Here is a 15,847-nt window from a genome sequence, read left to right as displayed (position 1 = left end):
GGAGTGAAGGATATAGTAGAACTAGGAGTGGAGAAGGAATGGGGATGTTTCAAGGAGGGAGTGACAAGGTGTGCAAAGATTTTGCGTGGAACAAGGAGGATGAGAGCAAATAGAAGGAAGGGTAGTGAATGGTAGGATGAGGAAGCAAAGAAGATTGTAGAAGAGAAGAAATGAACATTCACAGATTGGTTACAAAATAGGATGAGAGGTACAAAGAAAAGAGAAGTAAAGCATAAGATAAAGGAAGCAAAATGGGGAGCAGATGTGAAATGGGATAAGAGTATGACAAAAAAAAAATTAAAGTAATAAAAAGATGTTTTGGGGGGAAATTAAGAGAGAAATAGGAGGCGAATCAAGTAGAGAAGACAAGGTAAAAGGTGCAGATGGAGAGATGATAATGGAAGAGATGGCACTAAGAGGAAGACGGGCAGAATATTTTTGGGAGTTGCTAAATGTGAAGGAGGATAGGAAGGGAAAGGTAGTTGCAGTGGGAAGCACTAAAACAAAAAAACAGTGATGAATGAGGAAAATGGAGAAATAAGGAAAGATGAGGTGAAAGCAGTTATTAAAATGATGAGAGCAGGTAAGGCACCTGGGCTGGATGGGTGTCATGCAGAGTGGCTAAAAAAGGGACGTACAGTGATGGTGCATTGGCTGGTGAGGTTGTTTAATGTTTGTCTAAAAGAGGGTAGAGTGCTGGAGGACTGGAGGAGTACCTGTATAGTTCTGCTTTAAAAGGGAAAAGGGGACAAATGTGAGTGTAGTAGTTTCAGAGGGATCAGTTTATTGAGTGTAGTTGGGAAGGCTTATGGGAGGGAGTAATTGGTGAGGAATAGTGTGGGTTTAGGACAGGTGGGGGTTGTGTGGATCAGATTTTTGTGGTACGGCAGATATGCGAGAAATTTCAGGAAAAGGTAAGGATGTTTTTTTTTTTGGCCTTTATGGATTTGGAAAAGGCTTATGACAGGGTAGACAGGAAGGCACTGTGGAAGGTATTGCAGATATATGGGATAGGAGGAAAGTGGTTAAGCGCAGCAAGAGTTTTTATGAGAGTAGTAGAGCCTGTGTTAGAATTAGAAAGGAGAGAGCGAGTGGTTTGAGGTAAAGGTGAGACTTCTCCAGGGATGTGTTATGTCGCCCTGGCTGTTCAATCTATACATGGATGGGGTGGTGCAAGAGGTAAACACAAGGGTACTGGGCCAGGGATTGGAGATGGCTAAAGAAAATGGAGAAAAAGGGGAGATAAGCCAGGTGTTGTTTACTGACAACACTGCACTTGTAGCAGGATCAGAGGAGGGATTAAGGATGTTTGTGACAGAGTTTGGGAAGGTGTGCAAAAGAAGGAAGTTGAAGATAAATGTGGGTAAAAGGTGATTAGATGTACAAGGGGAGAATATGGTGGCAAATTGGAAGTATTGGGGGAGATAGACTGGAGGAAGTGGAAAGTTTAAATACTTAAGTGCAAATGTGGCAGGAAAGGGAGGAGTAGGGGTGGAGGTAGAATGTAGATTGAGAGAAGCAAATAAATGCCTTGGGGGATTAAAAAGTGTAATAAGAAATAGACATTTGGGAATGGATGATATAAGGAGATTGTATGAAGGAGTGATTGTGGCAACAGCACTGTATGGGGCAGAAACATGAAACAGAAGAGAGGAAGAGAAGAGTTTAAATGTGTTTAAGATGAAATGCCTGAGATGGTAGGGGTCACTAGCTGGATAGAGTGAGAAACGATAAGGTGAAGAGAACTGGGGTGGAAAGGGAGTTAGGAGATAGGGTTTATAAAAGAGCATTGGGATGGTTTGGACACATGGAAAGAATGAGTGAAAATTAGAAAAAGAGGTGTGGAAGGCAGAAGTAGGAGTGAACATGAGGGGATGACCAAGGATGAGATGGATGGATGGGGTAAAAGGGGCTTTGGGAAAGAGGGAAATGTCTGTTGAGGATGGGAGAAGACAGAAGATAGGGATGAGTGGAGAATGTTAGTGTATGGATGATGCTCTGATGCATGGAAGAGAGTGGGTGGGGGATGGGAGTGAGGGAGTATGTGTGAACGATGTTTTGATGCAACCTGAAGGGATTTATCCCCATTTTCTCTTTTTTCTGCATGAGGGGACAGAGAGGGGCTGACAATTAAATGAAGTGATCTTGCTATGGATGTGCTGTGTCTTACAATGCTTCTGACCCAGGGCAGTGGACAAGATGCAGGGATGACCTGTCATCCAGAAGGAGCCAAGAAAAGAGGGAGGGGTGGTGAATGGGAGTGGAGTATGTGGGGATGAAATGCAAGTGGATTTATGCCTTTGACTTTCGCTACCTCCCTTGTAAGGGGGAAAAAGCCATTGGTATATGTATAACTAATATTTCTACCTATAACTAATTTTTCTAATATTCCTAACTATAACTAATTCCTATAACTAATCTATAATTCTAAAAATTTCTGTTCTCCTTTACCATCTCAGTGATTCCTCATCTTTGGTACAATATTGTCCCCAAGAATAGAAGCACTGATTACCACTGACAGAATACTAAATACATAACTGCAAGTACATTCTTTATGTAATCAATAAATTCTATCAAGCAAGGTCTCATTTTGATACATTTTTCTCCTACACATATGCAACATCTCATTTCAACATATTTTTCTGCTACACATGTGCAACATCTCATTTCAACATGTTTTTCTGTTACACATCTTTCTCATTGCCATAAACTCATATAGGTATCAGACCATTTACCTGGCTTCCTGAAACACATTAGCCCAAATGCAATAAAAGCCTTAACTAATGTCTTCAACCACTCATGGTAGAGCTGATGGCCAGGGGTAGTTGCTGCTGATTGGATCCTAATCTCAGTGAGACACACCACAACACCCTTCAAATCATACAAAACAAAGCCCTAAAAACAATTACAGGCTGCACAAATACATCACCTACAGACCATTTACACCATGAAACAAAAGTCCTCAAAGTCAAGGACCACCTCGACATGAGAGGCACACAAACACTTGCTGCAGCCACCACAAACACATCACACCCGCTACACTACATAGCAGAACACCCACACACACCAAGAAACATTAAAACTACACCCATAGACCTTTATTACACACAGATACTCTCTTCTCTTCCTCCACAACCACCAAATACCAGCCTCCGGAAACATATTCATAATCATATCACTCACCGCTCCATTAACACACTGAAAGACAACACACTGCTACATGCCAGACCCCCTGATATCCACCCTTCTGAATCCTCTCTCCCACGTAAGGACAGAGTCCACTTGGCCAGACTGCGATGCGGTCACCACCCAGCACTTCTAAGCTACCAGAAGAGGCTGGACGACCGTGTTGTGAACAGCTGCCCAGGATGTAACACTTCACCCCATACCATACAACACATAATGGAAGACTGCATTATACACAATCATGCACGCAAACAACACAACATACACTCTATAAAGGATTTGTGGGAAAACCCAGTTTCGGCTGTGGCCTTCCTTGGGGAGACGGGACTGCTCGGACAGACAGTCTAGGGAACGACAACAACAACAACAACCACTCATGGTTGTACAATAAAATTCCAACTATCTGGAAAACAATTTATATCCATCTATATATGGAGTTTTTTTTCTTCCCTTACAAGGGAGGTAGCCAAGTCAGAGGCACATGACTTTTCCCACCCATTTTACTCCCACCATTCCCTTCCACCCCTCCCATTTCATCTCCTCATGGATGACGGGTCATCCCTGCATCCACCAACTGCCCTGGGCCAAACACAATACAGCAAGACACAGTACATCCACAGCAAGGCTGCTTTATTTAATTGGCGATTGCCCCTCTCCATCCTCTTGGGCCTTCTTCAGTGGACTGATGATAGGTTAACACTTCAAACCTGTCAACAACTTTAATTCATCAGTCATGAACTGATGATCTTGCTGGACCTCACCTTGGTCCCTTTATTCCTTACTCACCAACCACCATCTATGAGACATTTATGCCCAAGACATAATCCCACCTTGGGAATTGGTGGTATTTTCAGTGGCAATGTATGCTGCTTACAGAGCTTTTTTTCAGTTTTCTGTGGGCTTCATTTCAGTTTAGCAATTAGGTTTGACATTTTCTTTTATCATCAGTCCATTGAAGAAGGTCCTTGAGGTAAAAACACCTAGTACTGAATAAAACTTCATATTCTAGCTTTAAAAATTCATTTGCCACCTCAACTCTATATATATGAGGGGCCGGAGAGGAGGGGTTGCCAATTTAATGAAGCAGCCTTGCTGTGGATGTGCTGTGTCTTGCAACACTGCTTCTGACCCAGGGCAGTGGACAAGATGTAGGGATGACCCATCATCCAGGAGGTGCCAAGATAAGAGGGAGGGAAGAGGGTAGAGGGGAGTGGAGTATGTAGGGGATGGAATGGGTGGGAGTGGTTTCTATGCCTTTATTTTTTGGCTACCTCCCTTGTAAGGGGGAAAAAGCCTTTGGCATATGTATATACATGTGTATTTACCTAGTTGTATTTTGCGGGAAGGGGAGCTATGCTCGTGGTGTCCCGCCATTGTATCTCGCAGTGTCTAGTTTGCTTTTAAACTCATGAATGGTTTTTGTGCATACTATTTCATTATCCAGTTTGTTCCAAGTGTCCAAAACTCTATGTGGAAAACTGTTTTTCTTCAGTTCTCTTCTGCTGTTTTTTTATTTTCTTTCCATGTCCTCGTGTTTCTCTTGTCCCAGTAAAGTAAGTCCTCTCTATCAAGAATCTCTGTGCCTTTCATGATTCTGTAGATGGTCAATAGGTCACCTCTCTCTCTTCTTTGCTCCAGTGTCGGTAACTCCAGTTTAGCCAATCTTTCTTCGTATGATAAGTTTGCAAGTGTAGGTGCCATTTTTGTAGCTGCTCTTTGGATTCTTTCTATTTTCTTTATATTCTTTTTGGTACTGGGGGACCACAATGTCGCCGCATACTCTAGTCTAGGCCTTATCAATGTAACCAATATTTTTTTTATCATGTCTTCGTCCAAGTATGCAAATACGACTTTTTTATATCTTAGTAAGTTGTGAGTCTCCCCGACAATTTTGTTAATCTGTTTCTCATAGGGCAAGTCGTTTGTGATAATTACTCCCAAATTGTGTGTGTGTGTGTGTGTGTATTTACCTAGTTGTATTTTACGGGAAGGGGAGCTATGCTCGTGGGGTCCCATCTTCATATCTCATTTTATCTAAACTATTTTTAAATTCATGTATTGTTTTTGCACACACCACTTTCTCATCTAACTTGTTCCAACTGTCTATTACTCTGTGAGGAAAGCTGTTCTTTTTCAAATCTCTTCTATAGCTGTCTTTTTTTATTTTCTTTCCGTGTCCTCTTGTATTTCTGTCATCCCATTTTATCAGATTCTCTCTATCAGTAATTTCCATGCCTTTCATGATTCTGTAAATAGCTATCAAATCTCCTCTCTCCCTTCTTTGCTCTAGTGTCTGTAGTTCAAGTTTTTCTAGTCTCTCTTCATATGATAGTTTTGAGAGTGTTGGTGCCAATTTTGTAATTGCTCTTTGTATTCTTTCAAGTTTTTTTATACATTTTTTTTGTACTTGGTGACCATATCGTTGCTGCATATTCCAATCTTGGTCTTATCAGGGTGATTAGGATTTTCTTCACCATTTCTTCATCCAGGTATGTGAATGCAACTTTGATTGTTCTTATTAAATTATAGGTTTCTCCAAAAATCTTATTTATATGTTTCTCAGGTGACATATTATTCATAACAATGACTCCCAGGTCCTTCTCATTTTCTACTTTTTTATTCCTTCTTCTCCCAAATTATATGATCCTGTTATTCTGTTTTTGCTTTTTCCAAATTCCATTATACTGCACTTTTTTGTATTGAACTCCATCTCCCACTTCCTACTCCATTCCTGTACTTTATTTAGATCTCTCTGTAGTGATTCACAATCTTCTTCTGTTTTCACTCTTTTTAGTAGTTTTGCATCATCTGCAAAGAAGCTCATATAGCTTTCAATTCCTTCATCCATATCATTAATATATATAGCAAACATTATTGAGGCCAGTACTGTTCCCTGCGGAACACCGCTTATTACTTTATCCCATTTTGAGTGCTGGTCTCTTATCACTACTCTCATTTTTCTTTCTTGCAAAAAGTCTTCCATCCAATTTAGCAGTTTGCCCTGTATTCCTCCTTCAGTTTCTAATTTCTTAAGCAACTTCTTATGTGGTACTTTGTCAAAAGCTTTCTTTAGGTCTAGAAATGCACAGTCCACCCATCCATCTCTTTCTTGTATTATATCTATTAGCCTTGAATAGAAACATATTAAATTGGTGTCGCATGATCATCCTTGTCTGAATCCAAATTGCCTTGGATTTAACACGTTTTTTTCTAAATATTTTACCCAATTACTTTTGATAATTCTTTCACAAATTTTTGCTATTGTACTTGTTAGAGAGACTGGTCTATAGTTTGTAGGTTCTTCTTTATTTCCTCCTTTATATATAGGTACTATATTTGCTTTTTTCCAATCTTCTGGAACTTTTCCTTCTTTCAAGGAACTGTTTAGTATGCTATGTATTTTGTCTGCCAGTTCATTCCTGCATTCTTTCAGAATCCAGTTTGCTATTTCATCTGGTCCATGCGATTTTCTGACATCAAGATTACTCAAGTGTGTCAATATTTCATTCTTTGTTACTTCTATTTCTTCCATAGGGGGGACTTTCTCTTTCCATTCAATCTCTTCAGGTTGTATGTTCTCCCTTGTAAACACTGATTTAAAATGTTTGTTCATAATTTCCGCCATTTCCATTTCCTCAGTGTATTCAACTCCCCCTTGTCTTAATTTCTCCAAGTCTTGTTTGTTTTTCAGTTTATTGTTTACAAATCTGTAGAATAGTTTTCGTTGATCTTTACACTTTTCTATGACATCTTTTTCATAGTTTCTCTTTTCCTCTCTGCACGTTTGTACATATTCATTTCTATAACCGGTATATATCTTCCATTTCTCAGGTCTTCTGTCTTTTTTCCATCTGGTCCAGGCTTTGTCCCTTTTGTCTTTTAACTCGCTACATCTTTTGTTGTACCAACATCTTACATTTCCTTTTTCTTGTTTTTTCTTTTCCACTCCTTTACCAAATTTTGTCAAAATATTCCATTTCTCTTCCACTGATGTTTCTTCTTTGTATATTTCTTCCCAGTTTTCTTGTTGGAAGAATTCTCTTATTTTATCAAAGTTTGTTTTTTTCATACATCATTCTTCCTTTTCTATATTGTTCGTTTCTTTTCATATATTTTTCTTCATTAAGTTCCAGTTCAATCAATATGTGGTCACTTTTACTTATTGGTGTTTTATATTCAATCTTGTCCACTATTCTAGGTTCAGATGTAATTATTAAGACTAGTCTCGATGGTTCTTATTCATTTCTATACCTTGAGTTCTCATGTATCCATAGTGTCATTGTATGGTCAGTAATCATCTCAAGTAGAGCATTTCCCCATGAGCCGTCTCCACCCTGTACTGTCATTTCTTCCCAGCAGATTTCTTTGCAATTAAAGTTGCCCATCATAACTATTCTTCCTCCATCTTCCATTATTTTATTTAATGTTATCTTTGTGTCCTCTAACATACTTTTATGTTCACTCTCCTCCCATGAGGCTGTTTTCGGAGGCACATAATTTATCACAAACTTTCTGCTCTTCTTATCTCTGTCTTCCACTTCTATCATAATCATCTCTACTGTATTCTTTCCATATATGACACCCCTCATGTTTATATCCTTCTTAGTCAGGAACATAACTCCACCCCCTTGCTTTTTCTCTCTGTTTCTAATCCAATATTTATATGCATCATGTCCTACACTGTTGGGTGGTAGTGGGCCTTTTAATTTTGTTTCTACAATTCCCATTATGTCCGGTTCTTTTTCTTTCAAATAATCATTCAGCTCATTCAATCCTGTTATTAATCCATCTATATTTGTGTAAGACACTCTTAGTTTTCTGCCACTTCCATTGTGTTCTCTTTTTCCCTTTTGTTTTTCGCTTGTATGTCGAACTGTCTTAGTTTCATATTCACTACTCTCCAATAGAATCTCTCTTTTTCTGACTCCGTTCTGCTCTCGTTTTTTTTCTTAGCTTCAAGTCTTTTCTGCTTTTCTTCCTCTCTTTCCTCTTTATTCATTTCCCTTTTTATCCATACCTTTTTATATTGTTCACTTGTTGCTAGTTTCCATGTTTTGGATAAGATATTCTCTGCCGTCGTTTGTGACCTGAATTTAATCTTAATTGGTCTGGTCTTATCTGTACTATACTTTCCGAGCCTGAATTTTTCCTCAATTTCATTCATAATTTCTGGTTCATCTTCCTGAACTAATTTTAGTAAACTGCTTACTTTTTCATTTTCCTCATTGGTTCTTGAGGTTCTATCTGGGTTATGTTTCTCTTCCATTCCTAATATAATTATACATTTCTTTTTATCAGCTAAGTCTCTTACTATATTCTCCTTCTGTCTCATCACTTTAATAAATGAGTCTTCGGTTTGTTCTCTCATTTGCTGTTTAATTGTCAGTAAATGCAACTTTATTGTTTTCTTGAATTGCCTTCCATCCCTCTCTGTTTTCTTTATTATTCATCTTTAACTCTTCATTCTCCTTTTTTACTTCTTTTAACTGTCTTTTTAGGTCTTCTATTTCCTTAGTTAAGTTTTTGTTCGCCTTCTCTAGTTCTTCCAATTTTTCAACCCTCTGTACAATGTTGTTAACATGACCGAACCTACACTCCAAGTCCTCGATCATCTTATCGACCTTCTCTTCTAGTCTTGTCATTGGGGGGGGGTCCCCCCCCCACCCTCTTTAAATCCCTGGAAAATATTCTCATCACTTTCTACTGTATTGCTCTTATCTATACTTCTAATCTTTACATTTTTATTAGACATTTCGTCGTCACTCAGCTGGTCGGGGGGCCGTTTGTTTACCTTTTGCCTGTCTGCCTGGGCCAAGTCTTTTCCTTCCTCATTTCCTTCCATTTCCCCAGCAATCCCTCCCCTTCTCCTCTTTCCCTACTTTCCCACTACCCCACGAGCAATTTCCCCCCCACCCTGTAAATACAATAGGCACTTCCTTTGCTTTGGGATCCACGAAACTTCACTTTTCTTCAGAACGTCTTCTAAGGCATCCGTTCGTTGAAGTGTGTGTGTGTATATATATATATGCTAACATGTTTGCAGATGATGCAAAAATCATAAGAGTGAAAAATGAGGAGGATGGTAGAATATTGCAAAAAGATCTAGATACTATTTTTGCATGGAACCAAGAATGGGAAATGAAGTTCAATACCAAAAAATGCAAAATACTGGAAATGGGCAATAGCAGCAAAAGGCCATCCTTAAACTATTCCTTGGGAAACAAACCCATTACAAAAGTAAAAGATGAGAAAGACTTGGGATTCTTGATAAAAGACATGTCACCTGACAGACATATCTGCAGGACTGTGGGAGAGACATATGGACTACTGCAGTTGATTAAAGTGGCCCTCCATTATATGAATGAAGAGATGATGAAAAAGCTCATCAAAACCCTGATACATCCAAGACTGGAATATGTGTCAGTAGTATGGTCCCCACACAGAGTGAAGGATATAAGCAAGATTGAGAGAATACAAAGGGCAGCAACCAAACTGGTCCCCAGCCTGGCAGATAAACCATATAAGGAAAGACTAAAAGTACTGGGTCTGCCAACTTTGAAAGATCAAAGAGAAAGAGGTGACATGATTACAGTGTCCAGGTCACTAAAGTTGGATTGCATTGATGGAAGAGACCTCCTGATTAAAGATGGGAGGGCTTTAAGAGGTCATGGTAATAGATTAAGAAAGACCATATGTCAAAAGGATTTGAAGAAATACAGTTTTCCATATAGATGCATATGTGGAATACCTTAGAAGGTGATACAGCACAAGTTTGTTTTAGATCCTTCATAAGGATTTGATTGTGGCACTTTCCCATATTGTGCCCAGCTTCTCCAACGAGTTCCTCCCTAATGGTTGGGGAGAGGGTAACCTTGCCTTCATGCTGCAGGGTGAGAGATTGGTCTATAAGGTATTCAGTTTCTATTCTTTTACCTTCAGTGTGGAGCTGCTTGGGGAAATGACAGTCAAGGCTAAGATTAAGTAGACTTTCTTGATGTTTAGTAAGATTGACACTAGATAAACTCAAGCAACTGTTGGTAGGTCTCTCATTCCTAACTGGCCCTTTATAAGACATGATTAGGGATACAGGACGAGTTCTGAATCCTTCTAAGGCATAAAGTTGGAGGCATGTGGCATTCCAGGGCTATTGCTATGAATTGTAGACTGGCAAATCATCAAATCATTGTAAGGCCAATGGATGGGCATTTGTTGACAACTGGAATTGCCTTTATGGCAAGAATTACCTATATACAAAGAATGGGGTGCACTTGTCACACAAAGGATTTCAGCTCCTTGCTGAATTCCTTGAATGAGAAGTATACTGATTACCGTATTTTCCGGCGTATAGTGCGCGACTTTTTTCCGTTGGAAGGGTGCGCATTATCTACGGCCTACGATAAAAATTCTGCGGCTGTGTGTGTAATTTTTTTCACAACAACGTGACGATGTTGGCCATCACAAAGTCGGGACGGCACACTTCTCCGTGACGTTCCGTGAGAACAAGAAGAACAGCCATGGTGACATGAAAGAATACGCCAGCATGGGCTATATAAATATTTGGTATAGGTAGGTATCTATCGAATCTTATTTTTCATGTTTAAATAGGCCTAAACACCATGAAACATGATCAATATTCATGATATTTGCCCATGTTCACAGCATCCTAGTTTGAATTTTTATGTTGGCTTTGTTGCTTCACTTTAGGTATGGTACAAATTCCGTTGCATCCGTTCATAAACTCGTGTCAAACACCTGACTACAACACCCTCTTTCGGGAGTTATATTAACCAAACGTCACCTCGATGAGAGACTGTCCTATTTCACCACTGTCATTGCAGGTTCAAAGCTAAAATGAAACAGTCTGTAGTTTGTTTCAATATTAAATAAAAAATGGTAAAGACGAATTATTTCCTCAAGATATAAAATGAACATTTTCTGTAAAAATCCCGAAATTTTTCTGTATATTTTACTTTCAATAAACTTTTTCTAGATCATATTTCCTACAAACTATTTAAGCTACAAAGTAATAAGGGACCAACGCACAACATGAGTCATATACCGGTACATGTAGTTCCGACTTTTTCTTAGTTGTCCTGATTGATGCCTAAACTGACACTTAATTTAGTGACAAATCAACAGATTTCCCAGTGGTGGCTCTAGCCAATGAAAAATACTTCTCCATGTAACCTCGTTCACATGATACTAAGTAATTAATCTCCATTATTTCATTGGTTTATTTTTACTAACATTAATTATCGTAGTCTATGCAAATATTTAGGATCCGTAAAACAGCACTGGTACCAACATCATGAACGTTGGCCATTTTAGCTCACCCGGAATATGCTAGATCAGGGCCAAGATTGATAGTTCTATTGCCAATCTAGCCTACACTAAACACCCTCTTGCAAGAGTTTGTTAAACTAAACGTCACTTCAGTAAAGACACTTATGAACCGAAACATAGTTTGTTGCTGCATGGCGATAAAAACTTGTACACGGTGATAAAAACTTGTAAGATGAATTATTCCCTCAGGATATTAAATTACATTTTTTGTTGTAAAAAAATCCAAAAATTTTCATGTACATTTTGTATTCAATAAACTTTTCATGGCTCAAATTTCCCACAAAACAATGGACCAACGCAAGCAGGAGTCGCATACATGCAGTTCACGCCACCAGTGACTTTTCCCGGCATGCGCGTTATATGTCGGTGCGCGCTATCTGTGTACTGAGATAACGAAGTGCATGGGTGCGCATTATAACCCGATGCGCATTTTAAGCCGGAAAATACAGTACAAAATCTTTGAAAGGCCAGAATGAAATTCTTAGTTGACATGTCAGGCAACAACTCAAAATGGACAGCCCTGATATTAAGACAAGTGAAAATCAATATAAAATATTTACTCAAAGCATTAGTATTATCTTTTCTCAAAAACACATGACCTGTATAATCAACTCCCACATGATTGAAAGATCTGATCAGATTCATGTGCTGCTTAGGCATACTGGTTACTTTAGGGTAATTATAGGCAAGTGCATTATACTTCTGGCAAATTTTGCAGTCCTTAATTGAAGCTTTAACAGAAGATCTACCCTTTGGGATCCAGAATCCTTGGGACCTTAGGAAATTTAAGGTAGTACCGACTCCCATGTGTTGTACCTGAGCATGACAAAATCTGGTAAAAAGTACAGTGAAATGGTGATCTTTTCCCAAAAGTACAGGATTGTGCATATTATAATCAAAATAAAGTGATTTGGAAATCCTTCCTCGTGATCTCAGGATGCCCTTTTCATCAAGAAACAAGTTTAAATTCAATACTAAGAAAGGCACTTCTGAATCTTTAAAGTTACTTGACTTGAGTGTATCCACTTGTTTAAGGAAGCTAATTTCTTTAGCAAAACTGACTGACTGATTTATCATGATCCAATAATCCAATGCCTTCTCATGAGAGTTTTCACCACTCTTCATACAAATCCACTTGAAGAGATACTCGGTGATTTTCATAACTTTATTATAGTTTGAAAACTTATTAATGTCAAAAATAGGTTTGATTTCAACTTCCTTTCCTTGCATGGTATTGTGAGTATTGATATTTTGATTTATCAGATTAAAACCCACACTCAACAATGGGTATTTAGGCCAGGTATTTAAATCATATTTCATCCAATCTGGTCCCTTGAGCCAAAATTCAAATTTATCGATGAATTTGTTGTAGGTTAAGCTTCTAGTTAAGAGATCAGCAGGATTATTTTCAGTTTTGACATAATTAAAACTAATGGGAATGTTATAATCCCTTTCAAGCTGTTGTAGTTTACTATCCATCTCACCTATTCCATTTTTGACAAACTTAGATTTTAGTTTAGTCTGTCTAGTTGTTAACCAGATGAGCACAACTTGTGCATCAACAGCAATATTAATATAGTTGAATCTTATATTGGAATAGGCATTCAAAATGGTGGAGATGCACTTTAAAGCAAGAATCACTCCAAGTAGCTCCAAGACTGGGATACTATGTTCTTTTTCCTTGTTAGCAGGAGCCACTTTTGCTTTAGCAAATAAGAGGGAACTACTTTCCTTACTGGTACCATAAGCAACAAACCCAAAGCAATTTTGTGAGCTGTCACTAAAAATATTAAGTCCATACTCTTCATTCTCATCTAATGCCTGCCTCATTTAATTGCCTGCCTGATTGGCTTTCTCAAAGTCTGGTTTGATATCATCCCATTCATTTATTATGTCCTCAGGCAATTTTTCATCCCATCCTAATTTGTGTTGCCACACCTTCCTCATCAATAACTTTCCTTTGATACTAATGGGTAAGACTAACCCCAGTGGATCGAATAAACTTGAAGTCTCGGATAACAATTGTCTTTTAGTACTGACAGAGTGAAATTCAACGCTATTATATAAAACAACTTAATTTACTCACGAATATGTTAAGCCTTTTAATAATAATCGGCTAAGTAAATCAAAAATTAATTTTTTACTATAAACAAATAGGCCCACTTTCAGGCTCGAATACTGAATCAATTCACAGAGGTAAACTATTGGCTATGGCGAATTAGATTATGCCGAGTCTTGATGTTAATAAAGCTCTCTTTAAATATATTGGAAAAGGATCTGTTTTCCTCATCCAAACAAACAATTTCTTACTTTAGTTAGACTAATTCAAAATGAGAAAGTTCAATCTTACCTTCTTCTAGATATTTAGATGTAATTTATTGAAAAGGCGAAGACTTTTCGAGACTGATTTAACTTGGCCGAGTATGTACTTACTCTCTTTCGCCTTATTGAGTCTATCCAACTGTTATCTTAAATTGTGATGTAATCCTCTTTTGTTTTTAAAGAGAGGTTTCTCTTTACAGTTGGGAGTAAATGTTCCTCCGAAATTGATTTACAGTAATTTTATATTATTTACTTTTAGTTGACACAAATTCTCAGCATCTTAATTTCACAGAATCAGAGATTTGAAACTGAAGCTAGCAGCTAGCAGTAAGAAATAGCTACATATAACTCGATCATTGTTTACTTTTTCACCAACCAGAATTTTCGTATTCATTTCAAATATTTAAATTTTTCAATAGACTACAAATTATCAGTAGCAATTGATCATTAAAATTATTAATTATTCAGATTTCATCCAATAATTTAAATATACATAATTTATTACTTTAATGAAATTAAACCTCCAGAGTTCAATAAATGCGTTCAATATGACGTCACCTTTTACGTAATTTCTAATAATATATATATGAAAATAAAGAAGGCACCTTTATTTTGACCAAACAAATTTGAAAAGCACATTTAAGTATTATTTTTCTAGAGGTCCACCATATGCCTCATCATTTTTCCTATTCTAGACCAACTCACCAGGTCAATCACACCAGCTTTTTCTAAGTAAAAATATATTGCAAAATGTGTTTTTTTTTCTTCAGTTTTTGCAATGGAATCTTCTGAGCTGCATCATGCATGCATGACTGAGTGAAGAAAGATGAGCAAAAAGTGTGGAAAGTAGATATTGATGGAGTGAACTTTAGGTAATGACCAAGGACGAGATGAATAGATGGGGTGAAAGGGATCCGAGCAATATGGGAATGTCTGTCGAGTAGGTATGGGAGAAGGTAGGGGATAGGGATGAGTGGAGAATGGTCAGGTATAGATATTTTAATGCAGCCCAAAGGCATTTCACAATTTTCTCTATTTTCTGCATGAGACGAGGAGGAGGGAGGATCACAGTGTAAGGGAAGTGGCCCTGCTGTGGATGTACCATGTCTTGTTGTGTTGCTTACGAACATGAGGAGCTACGATGTGAATGGAATGGGTAGGAGTGGGTATATGGTTTGACTGGCTACCTCCCTTGTAAGGGGAATGATGATGACATTCCCTGGGCTGTCTGGCCAAGCAGTCCTCTCTGAGGAACATGGCTGGAACAGGGTTTTCCCATAAAACCCTTATAGAGTACATGTTGTGATATTGGTGTGTGTAATTGTGTACAATGCAGTTTTCCATAATATGTTGAATAGTAAGGTGTGAAGTATTACATCCTGGACAGATATCCACAATGCATTCATCCATCTGCCTCTAGTAATTTAGAGGGGCTGGGTTGTGGCCACATTGCATCCTGGCCAGATGGACTCTGTCCTCTCGAGATAGAGAGAATTCAGGGGGATAGACGTCAAGGGGTCATGTATGCAGTAGTGAGTCATCTTTCAGTGATATGATTATGAATATGCTTCTGAAGCAGGCTATCTGGTGGTTGTGGGGCAAGAGAAGAGTGTATTTGTGTGTGATATGGATTTTTGGGTGTTGTTTTGATATTTTTGGCATGTGTGGGTGTTCTGACATGTGGTATTTACCTAGTTGTATAATACAGGAAGGAACCTATGCTCGTGGTGACCCATCTTTGTATCTTTCAGCATCAAGTTTTTTTTTAAATCTTGAATAGTGTTAGCACACACTGTTTCTTTGTCTATTTTGTTCCAGGTATCTATCACTGTGTGGGAAGCTAGTTTTTTTTTCAGATCTCTTCTGTAATTATCTTTTTTGAGTTTCTTTTCGTCCTCTTTCAATGAATCATTCTTATCTAAGATTTCCATTCCTTTCATAATCTATAGTAGTGGGTGGGCTGTGTTTGTGGATACTGTGGCAAGTGTTTGTGGAG

General features: G+C 38.2%; 1 protein-coding gene across 3 annotated transcripts in view; it reads right to left on the bottom strand.

Annotated features, from left to right (window-relative positions):
- The window catches only part of LOC143026970 (uncharacterized), a 79,853-nt gene that overhangs the window by 1,711 nt on the left and 62,295 nt on the right, over window positions 1–15,847 (bottom strand). The gene's annotated exons all lie outside the window — the stretch shown is intronic.

The sequence above is a fragment of the Oratosquilla oratoria genome, chromosome 1 (genome assembly GCF_046742065.1).
Source record: "Oratosquilla oratoria isolate Oo_2021 chromosome 1, ASM4674206v1, whole genome shotgun sequence".
Lineage (NCBI taxonomy): Eukaryota > Metazoa > Arthropoda > Malacostraca > Stomatopoda > Squillidae > Oratosquilla > Oratosquilla oratoria.
Note: the sequence above shows the minus strand (reverse complement) of the source record. Positions and strands in the feature narration are given on the sequence as shown.